We start from the raw sequence: 11,089 nt of genomic DNA, 5'->3' as shown, positions 1-11,089 counted from the left end.
TCAGCGCTCGGCACCACAAACCAAGCTTGAAATGTAAAGATAAAATCATGTCTGTCATTTTGGTCTGCGTGAAAGCAGGGCCCTCACCACAGCGGTGAGGCGGCCCCTCTTTTGGGCGGGGTGGCAAAGATGACCTCTGCTTGGTAGGAAGGCCATAATAGCATCTATGCTCTGACAGTGTGTCATTACACACTATATTTACATGGAGCACAGAGACTCCGGGTGGCAGGTCACGACGTGAAGCTGCGGGGGGCGAGGATCCTCTGGTGCATGTTGAACGGAACAGCCAGAGATTACTGATGATTATAAAACCGCTTAGCCTGTAATGTGGTCTGCTGGGCTTTCTAATGGCTGCGGGGGCATGTTTTACAGCATCATTATACATTCATTGGACTGCTCTGATTGGATTTATCTAACATCCATGGGGGATTTTGATTTGATGGTTAATTATAAAAGGCACACCCTGGGTTAGTGTCCTGTGGCTGAAGTTGAAAATGATGCAGATAAATGGTTGGGATCATTTAATTTGGGGTCAGCGTTAGTGAGCGGTGTCTGCACTCTTCTTGTTTTAATAATTGAATTAGAAACTCATTCCTGAAACACGTGCTCATTTTCACTGATAAAAAAAACATGGATGGCTGAACAGCAAATGAGCAGCAGACGGAATAACAGCCACAGCTTTGCACATCACTCAGTGACATTAATAGATGGTTTACAGGTATAAGTTTTGTTCAGCATGCATAAGATTTTGGTGATGAAATGTTCATTAATTAGAAAATGACTACTCCTATGTTGTATTTTATGCGTCTTTTGAGGTCTTACATTGCCTCATATATTTCCAACGGTTTTCAAAGCAAGAGAAGTTCTTAATTTCATAACTGTAACAGGACGTGACTTGTTTTGGTGGCTAAGATGACAAAACCATCAAAACAGACAACAGGAACACTGGATGTCAAAGGAAAGACTGCTGCTGCTTCTGGAAGCTGCCCTTCTATTGCTTTATCTCATTCCCCTTGTCCTGCTGCTTACTTTTGATGGACCACAATTGCACCTGTTTCAGATTCACATCACAAAAAGTGTAGTAAACTTTAAATTTCTGCCGTCAAAGTTTAATCAATTCAAGCGAAAAACAGCGGTCCTAGATCTATGGTACCAAAACTGCTGCATGTTTAACTGCAATGTTCCTCAGTGGGTGGCGCTGTTATGAAAAACAAGGATCCTAGTTCTACAGTCCTGAATCTGAGGACTTAACACTGCTGCCTGCCAGCCTGCTGATACACCAAGCGGCAACCTTCAGTCCTGAAAAATGAAGCCAATGTGGGAGTGCAAAAAATTGCAATACTGCAAGTATCCACTTGAGGCTGGCTGCAGGAACACCGATAGTCCTATCTGGACATCTGTTAAACAGCCGGTTTTTCCACTAGAAATAAACTGGTTTACAGCCTGGTTCAAAAAAACAAATGTGTCTCATTAGCTAATGTCCTCATGTGCTCTCACTATACTGGGGATGTTTTTTTTGTACCAAAATGGTTTAGATTATATTTAGGAAAAACCTCACTGCTGACTGATTGGCGTGTCTCCTTTGATTGACAGGCAGAAGCTACGTTTCTGTCAACCAGAATGCTAGCTAGCTAGCTGACAGGAAGTTGCGCTTAGTGGGCGATCCGTTAGGTTGATCCAAAGTTCAGTTTAGACCGCAATTTCAATATGGAAGTTGCTGCGGATTGGCTTCAAGAGCTGTTTGAGTCCGCCTATTGGAAGCAGACGGCTGACGTCACACGTAGTTTGTCCAATTCTTTCTACAGTCAATGTGATACACCCCTCTGAACTGGGTGCATGTTTCCTGCGTGCAGCTGATGACATGTCTGCTCCAGCTTACACTGTTACCTTTCATAGCAGGCGCATGTGTGCCATGTGTTGGCCGTGTCTTTGTGTAAATAGTAAATGGACTTGTATAGCACTTCTCTAGTCAGCCCATTACTTACACTGCAGGTCATACCTACCCATTCACTTATTCAGTGCCATGGAGAATTGGCCATCAGTATTAGTTAATCGCATTTTTACGCTTCCATACCCATTTACACGCCACTAATACAAATGGGATCAGATTAGGGTTAAGTGTCTTGCCAAAGGACAAAGGACAACCCCTGTCACAGCCCTGTCATTCTTCATCAGTTTTATCTCAATAAAGTAACTACAAGTGACCCTTGGAACTCCAAGCCAGTTTTTGCAATTTTTGGGCCGCCTGTATTTTTTATGCAAAAATGCATGTAGCACAGTCAAGATATAGGCATCTATTTTTTCCAGGACAACCTGGACTATCAGAATATGTGTCTGCAAGGATGTCAGTTGACTGTATCAAAAGTTATACAACCAGAAAGACCAAGTAAAAGAACAAAACGGAAATTGAATCTCACAGAACTTCATACAAATCGCACCCAGTTCTGTAAACAAGCTTTTCCACATCTGCATTTAGTTCCTACATGCCTTCTCTATCAGGAGAAAAAATAACTAATGGACACACGGACTTTCTGCTTTCTGCACTGAACAAATCAAACAGAAGGATTTGTGATGTGGGTCTTGGAGTTCTGGCATGGAAACCGTCTACATTCAGTACCTGCCTTACTGTACTCACTGAAACCTCAGTCCTGCTGCCACCAAGTTTTGCTGGAGGTTATTTTGCAGTCACTCGAGGGTTTTTGACAACCTGCCTTCTCACAAATCTGATTTCAGCCATTGATAGCTCCCTTTTTCTGCCCCGTCCAGATTAACCACCATTCCTGTAACTTTTAACTAAAGACCTGCACTTCCAACAGTGTCTCTAGGAACATTCAGGGCCTTTGCTATGTTTTTGTATCCTGTTCCCTTATTGTTAAGTCAGGGATCTTTTCTCTTAACTTTTTGGACCATTTTGACAAACCCCTCTCAGTTCAGGTATTTCATGTGTTCCAGCTCTAGCAGACCTGGTGAAGCCCTTCAGTAGTTGCTTCAGGTGTGCTTGAAACAACACTGGTTTTTGATATTTGAGCTGTTGTGAGGGATCCTGTTCAGGGGTTAAATAGCCATTATAAGTTTTATTTTCAGTTGGATTTAGGGAAACCACTTGAAACATTTGTTGTGTCTAGCTATTTCAATTCCTTTTGTTTGATTTGGTCATTGCAATCAGCTGAAAGTCTGTAAATTTCACAATTTCCAGTGCAGGTTGAATAATTTGATTACAGCTGTATATTTTAGTAACCTAACACACCAGATGGATCGTTTCACACATCTGGAAAACCTTCCATGGACTGTGTTTGGGAAAGGGCAGAGCCTTTGAAAAATCACTTGGAGGGTGACTGGATGAACAGTCTGTCTGTCACATCTTTACGGGCCAGTCAGAGCAACAAAACCTGCGATGTTGTAGCCCCTGCTAAGGTGCGCCGCTACCGAGGAGTAAACTCTATAGAGAACTGCATAACGCGAACCATGGCGACTGTAGACATGTCAGACATTTGTCGTTTTGTAAAATAAAACAACTCAATGCTGTTCTTTGTTCTTCTTTTAACAAAGAAATGTCATCAAGTTCTTATAAAACTGGTGCTGGTGCTGGCATTATCCATGCTAATCTCTTCTGCCATAATGGCACTGGCCTCTTGTTGCTGCTTGAACATGTCACGACTCCGCAGCGCCCGAAAGCACTGCCCCTCAATGCTGACTGGTCACTTTCTAACCAGGCCCAAACTTTACAGATGGGAGCTTTGCAAGATGGATTCACCATTGAGAAAAACGGTAAAAGGCGAATCCACCTGCTTTGCAAGGTTAATATTTTAGCTAAAGCACAGCACAGACATTTCAAAATTAATCTCTTATCTTTATATCATTATTATTATTGGACTTTAGGAACAGGACTGTGACTTATTATGATGTCTTTCATTCCAGAGGGACTTGTGACCACCAAGTCTGGTTTCTCTTCATCCGGACACGATCTGAAAGGGAAAGCAGAATTCTGAGGTTAAGGGAACCATAAGTGAGGACAGGCTAATGCTAAACAGGATATTTATTTATTAATTCATCATGACAGTGAAAAAAAGAAACGAAGCCCATGTTGGACTAAGAAAAAAGGCATTTGAGTTCAGCACCTCATGTTGTGAACAGTCTTTCAGGGTGTGTTTTAGATTAAATTAAGCTTGATTACTTCTACTAATTCAAGTATTCAAAGATCAATTAATCAAACATTGAACCACGCTCTTTCTTTGACCCCATGCTTTATTCAAACACTTTTTAAGTCTTGGATCCCCAATCAAATTCACAAAGGCTTTTGTCATACTTTTCTTTTTTTTCCACTAAATTAAACACATAAATAAACAAACATATAGAGGCATAAACAGGCTTTAGGGATACCTGGAGGAGGGAGGGAAAAATGCAAGGAAGCAACATTAAAATATCTAATTTTAATAAAAAAAGATTGAAGGCATACATTAAATATGTCTCCTATAGATGTTGTTGTGATATAATATGTCTTTTTGCCTTGAAAAACAGACTTTAATGTTTGCCTGGAGACACAGGGGATGGATGGAGAACACCAGCTGTTTTGTTCCGTTTATCCAAAGCTTCATTACCCCATCAAACATTTACTTGTAAGCAGTCTGTGCTTAGTAGCGCTCTCTCTCACACACACAGGCAGACGCATTAAGCATGCACTGTACATTAGTTCACTGATGCTGTGAGATTAAAGAGTTCAATGCACAGCATATACTGTTTGGATTTCCATGCTGTGGTCCACTGCTTCTTAAGGCCCAAACAGAGCACTCACAGCAGCCTTAAAACACAAAACACGTGTCCGAATGCGTGTCTGAGTCTCAGATTTAACTCATGCACAGATAATACGGGTGTATGTCATTTCCCGTAATTATAATAAGCATCCTTTTCCCTTGAAAAAATAATAATGCATGGCTCTGTTTTAGCTGTAACTGTTGGGGCTAACAAATGGTTGCTAAGGTAAGATGATGGTGGGAGAGACAGAAATACTCGTGGTCCAGCCGAGGTAGTTCATCCTGGCTGTTAGTCTGACAGCGTGTTTGTGCACCAGTGACATCCTGTGAGACACAGAGGTAGTTCACTCTAACCTGACGTAAGCGTGACTAGTTTGAGTAGCCACAGATTTTCCAGTTCTAATTGAGGGCACTCTGCAAGTCAGGTTCACACGTTTACACCCTTCATGGCTAACAGAGACCGTTCTGAGTAAAAGCTTGTAAAAGCCAGAGACAGCATTTCTGTTTTTCAGAGTGGTAGGAACAGCACGTTACTGTCTCTGAAAGTCGATATGACATAAATGTGTACCATCTGAGCACGTCTGACTGCGAACAAGCATGTTTGTAAGGCTCCTGCTATAGTTGATGTTTTTGACTGTCGTTGAAGGAAATATGAAATTCAACACTTGGATGATGAAATGTTTGGTTCTAGTTGTGAGAGGGTTTTTTTGGGCGTGATGGATGAGATGCAAGAACTTGTTTTGTGTACTGTGCCAATAAAGGCTACATTCACTGCTGCTGTCCTTATGACAAGATATCTACAGAACACTTTGGTGGATTTTCTTAGAACTTAGCACAAATGTCCACTTGACTTAGAGATGAACTAATAAGATTTTGGTGGTCAAAAGTTAGGAAACTGGGCCTAATCTTCATCCATTTCTTATTAACACAATATGCAATGAATGCTCTGAGAGATTTCCTTTACTCTTTGGAAAAATGTCCACTCCGAAGGATGAACTGATTAGGATCTGGAATTACAAGGTCAAAGTCACTGGGCCTCATGGTCTGTAAGTAAGTAAGCTCAAAGTACTTCTATTGTTGCAGAGTGCTTTACACAAACACAAGGAAAATATACTTTATAATAAAATCACCACAATAGTGTAAGAAAAGTATAACTGCAACAGATAAGAGCATACACAATTAAAAGCACATTTCACACAATTCAAACAGCTCAGTGCATCAAAAGTATTAACATTGCATAAAAACATTACTTAAAAGGTACTGTATGTCTTAAACTGGCTTTCATGGCTAGTCCCTGTCTATAAAAGAAAAAAACACAGCCCGTCTTCTGGACCAAATACTGTTCTTTTACTTTTCTAACCTTAGGGGCATATAATTGCCAGGCAGTAGATCTACCTTTACTCTAAACGCATCTTTTTAAGCAACGTATTCTGTGTTTCTATACAAATTTTTTTATTTCATTTTCACTTTTATCTTAGTAAAAAAAGTGTATTTAAAGACAAAGTGCGACCCATGTTCTTGAGTTTTTGCAGCAAAACATCATCAAGACAATTAACATCTAAAATAGCAGGGAATGGCCAAGTCTGCATTAAGACTTTAATGTCAGAGTCAGATTTGAGTTTCTCATAATGCTGGTATCTACATGAAAACAGTGTTAGGTAATGTTACTTTCAACTTTAACTTGATTTCTGACATTAAAAGCACTGCGAAATACGGGGGGTCTAGGGGGGTCTGAGACCCCTTGAAACCCTCAACTGCAAAATTTTGGGGGGTCTCTTGAAAAGTATTTATAATGTCATTTTTTCACTTTCTATTGTCACTACAAATGCCATTTGAAAGCACGTCATGTTTGTTTTAATTAATTAATTTCATTATAAAGAATTTATTAACATATAAGAATATGAAGAATAATGTCTCTGATAAAGCTTCCAAACGTGGGGGGCGCTGTTTCAAATGCTCTGCAACAATGACCTTGCGTAACCCTGCCATACAGCTTGTGTATTTCTTACCGCTTTGGTTACTCTCCTTAAATTGTGGAATCAGTGTACTTAAATTCAGCGAAATATGTCAAAGAGAAAGCAAAGTTCTTTGCTTGAAAACTTTGGATTCACATCTAAAAGACTAAACCGAAACAGTGTTGAAGATGGAGCAGAGACATCCTGAGCTAATTCTGGCAAGGCAGCTGCTAGCACATCTACTGGTGAGTTGGGGTCTCCAAAAAAAAATCTATTAAACCCAGACTTAAGTAACTGATTGTGATAGACCTGCTGAGCTTCATATTGAAATATATATTTCGTCTTACGTCGGTTGGCTGGGTTCATATGTGCACGTATGCGTGTGTATGTGTGAGCGTGCGCCCGCACGAGAGGGATGCGCGAGTGTCCTGTTTGGTCACAGAGCAGGGTTGTTCTGTGGTCCTTACCTGCTGCTGTGTGCAGCTTTGTTGGTGATGATGTTAGACTGGGTGATGTGTGTTTAATGTGCATGTATGCATTACTTGTGGTCCTGTATACTGCATGCTGTGTAAGACTTCAGCCTGATACTGGAGCACTAGTTAGGGTGGGCCCCCCCGATTAAGGCCGGGTATTTCGCACACTGATTAAAAGGTTAATTTTTATCTTACTGAGATAATTAACAATTCTGAGAAAAGTGACATGTCAGTAATTCTGTGCTACCCACATTCTACAACCCATTTAGCAAATGTATCCACCTATGAATGTACTGACTGTGTACAGGCTGTAACTCTGCAGCCTTATAACAGACAGACATGATAATCTTTACAGCTCAATGGTAAATAGACTTGAGCTTGTGTAGCGTTTTTCTTGTAATCTGATTCAAGGTTTCCGTTAACCGGCATTTGCCAGTCTTTTGCTGGTTTCAAGGGCTGATGTCTGGTAGATAAAAATATTACTGGTCAACAAGTCCGTCAGAAAATATGCCAATAACCAGATAAGTATATACTGAATACTTACAGTACATATTATATTTTATGTAACCTAGAGGATATGTTGCAAGAGTCCTTTAATATAAGTAGCCTAATCTTACTACATCTACTTTCCCTGGAGTGCTGGGGTCGTTCATTTACACAGGCAGCAAGCACATGGCTAATTAAGGTGCATATATATATATATATATATATATTCAAGATGACACAGATGACTTCAAACCAATACTATCTCTGAGGGAGCTCAGCGCTGCTGGAGACTATGCAGGGAAATCATAGCACTCTTGGAAAACAGAATTTTAATTTCAATGAGGTTTTCCTGGTTAACCAAAGGCTTAATATCATCAGCAGTAGTGATGCACAATAACTATTTTTTTGAACCGATACGGATAACCGATAATTTCCTACTCCTGATGGCCGATAACTGATAATAACGGATACATTTTTTCCTATTGTTGATTTAACAGAATAAGTTTATTTGATGTGTTTATGCACATCTGGGGGTAAGAAGGGGTTACTATGTAGTGAGAAAAGATATTTATAACTAATTTTAACCAATATCACTTGTGTTTTTCAAAAAACAAAGAACTATTCTGACTTTATAACTGTTATTATAGTTAACTTTTTTTAGTTAAACATTTGTGTACCAAGTACAACATACACAAACAACTGACATAGGTTTTCCCCTATAACACCAAATGATAACAGGCTGTTATGTTTAACAAATAGAGATATTTGGGGGTCTGTGTTTTTTTTTTTTTTTTTTTGCTTAAGCCAGAATTAAAGCGAGCTGATGTTTTTACATAAAGATTAAAAATATGTACTGAAATAAGTCATATCAGAGATAGGTTAAGAATGTAAAGTCCACTGTGGTCTAACTGAATGAAACCACGTCAAACAGAGCAGGCAGGTTTACGTCTATGAAAGTAGCGATGGATCAGGAGACTGTCAGACTAATTTTGTTATTGTAAGGTTGCGCCTTTTGGCTCTGGCAAGCTTTCTGCAGTTTTCAATGCCTGCTTAGGATCAGAGCTCCGCTGACTCAGTCCTGATGCCTGCGGCTGAGGTTAGTGGCTGCTGCCGCCTCGTTTTAATGTCGTTAGGATGATGACTATAAGTGACTTAGAAGATCCATCGAGGACTTCTTTCTACTCTTTGTGACCTTTGCAGGGCAAATTCTACACAGTATGACGTAATAATTTCCTGTTATCGGCCCGATAACTATCGTGCACCCCTAATCAGCGGTATGGAAGGATTTTGAGTCAGTCAATGCTGGAAGTAACAAAGAGGCTGAAACAAAGGGAACTATATAGCTAAGCGGCTTAAACACAGATGCAGCAGCTGGAAGAGAAGGGCCGAGTTGTGGTGGACTTTGATGAGTGGGTAAATCTACCTGCGATCAATTCTCTAATAAAGTGGAACCGTACTCAACATAGAATCACGTCGTGCAGAACAGCATGGAGGCTGATATCGAGGGCTTCATCGCTCTTCCTCGCAGCTGGTTGTTATTGCTAAGGTTGCCCTGCGTAATTAGCAGCAGCAATGTAGGATAAGCCATTGATGGGAGGAGGACTGGACCAAACTATCCACTGTGGAGCTTTTGTCTTTTCTGGACTACTCCCAATAAACCAGGATGGTTGGATTTACTGCTATAGCGGAGGTTACAGTTATATTATCATGAGGACTAATACTGGACAACTGACGGTAAGACTTATTTTTCATTTGAAATGTGGAGTTTTAATGTGGTGCCTAGTTAACTGACAGACCAACGTGTAACCATGTGTGTCTACCAGGCTGTAATAACATGTTAACAGTTACTCTGGTTTACCGTGGCTAGGTTTCTACTGCCCTGATTTTGGGTCAGGTTTGGAAATGAAAATATCTCCCCAGTCCCGTTTTAGCAGACTTGAAGCTGCATCACAGAGTTTCAGATTTATGCGTTTTGCTGCTGTTAAATGCAGCAAAACAACATTAAAGCAAATGTCCGGTGGTAGTTCTAAATGGACGGAATTCTTGAGCCGCTCATTTTGACCAGGGACAAAAATGAGAGATCCTGAAGCTGAATTTTATATGTCATGGGTCTTTTAACTTGCTGGAACCGTGGAAGGAACATTGATGGACTGACTGCTGCTCACTAGATCTAGTAGGACATCAAACTCTAATTACACACCGTGATCGCAAATAAGAGGCTTTGATCTGGGCAGAAACAGCTGTGGGAAGCATTTCATAGGCATTTGAAAGCTGCATTTGTGGTCTAATCGTCTATGTGTATGTTTTGTTGATTTATGGCAACCGCCATTGTTTGGCTTCATAAAGTCTAATCAGATCAGGGTGAGTACAGATAACAAATTTATTGTCTCAGTTATTTCTTAATAATGCTAGCAACTTAAAATTATATGGACTCTGATAAATGAAATGTACGATTTTTAGACTCCTAAGAAAAGATGCTACTGTATGGATCCTCTGTCTTGTTGTTTACACTGGTGAGAAGATATAGTCTGCGATATCTTTTGGGAAAAAAATGCATGGCCCTTGATATTAAATCGGAAACTATCTGCAGTCTTCTGAACACATTCCATCGGACCTAAAGATGCCAAAGAGCCAGATTTTAGACTTTTCACATCCTGTTTTTGTGACTTTAAATTTGATACTTTGGCCTCAGTATTCATTTTCCTGTCCTCCCTCTGTCTTCTTCCCCTGTTTTTATTGGACACATGACGGTTCCACCAGAACATACAGTGCAGAAGTTTACACAGTTTCCGCTTGGGGTGATTGATGATCTGAAGTCAGTGAAATGATAGAGCGGGATTGTCCCGTTCTGTGTGAACTTTACAGTCATGGCTCCAGTTTCAGACTGGAGTTAGGAGTTAGGGAATAAATGTTGTGTCTATGAATGAAGCTCTGCCAGTTCTTAAGCATATTATCTTTTATATGTGTTTACACTTTCATTCACATCCATGTGTGGTCATTCAGAAGCAGGTCAGAGGAGAGTTAAGAGTTAGTAGGGAGAGTTGATGTGGAGGATCAGCTGGGACCCATATGCTTTATCTCCATCCAGCACTTGGATGTGAATCTGTGGAGAGCTCATGCTGGGAGGGACAAGTGTAAACTGCTCCTATCTCTTTACATAAGATGCAGATTAGATGTCAGTAATAATCTGGATTTCTACGGGCACAATTGAGATAAAGAGCAAGAAGCTTTTCCAGAAAAGTGAACTTTTTCATTTTGTCAAGTTAGAGGTACAAAATGTGAGTTTTAACACAGAAAAGTCAACATTAATCAAACATTGCCAAAATAGTTGACTACTTAGTGCACATAACCTTAAACAGTTCCTGCAGTTTTCAAAGCCAGAGAAATTCTTTACTTTTATAATTTTTTCATGTTCTGCCACAGT

Source organism: Cheilinus undulatus, linkage group 8 (genome assembly GCF_018320785.1).
Source record: "Cheilinus undulatus linkage group 8, ASM1832078v1, whole genome shotgun sequence".
In the NCBI taxonomy this organism is placed as follows: domain Eukaryota; kingdom Metazoa; phylum Chordata; class Actinopteri; order Labriformes; family Labridae; genus Cheilinus; species Cheilinus undulatus.
This window is presented reverse-complemented; position numbering follows the sequence as displayed.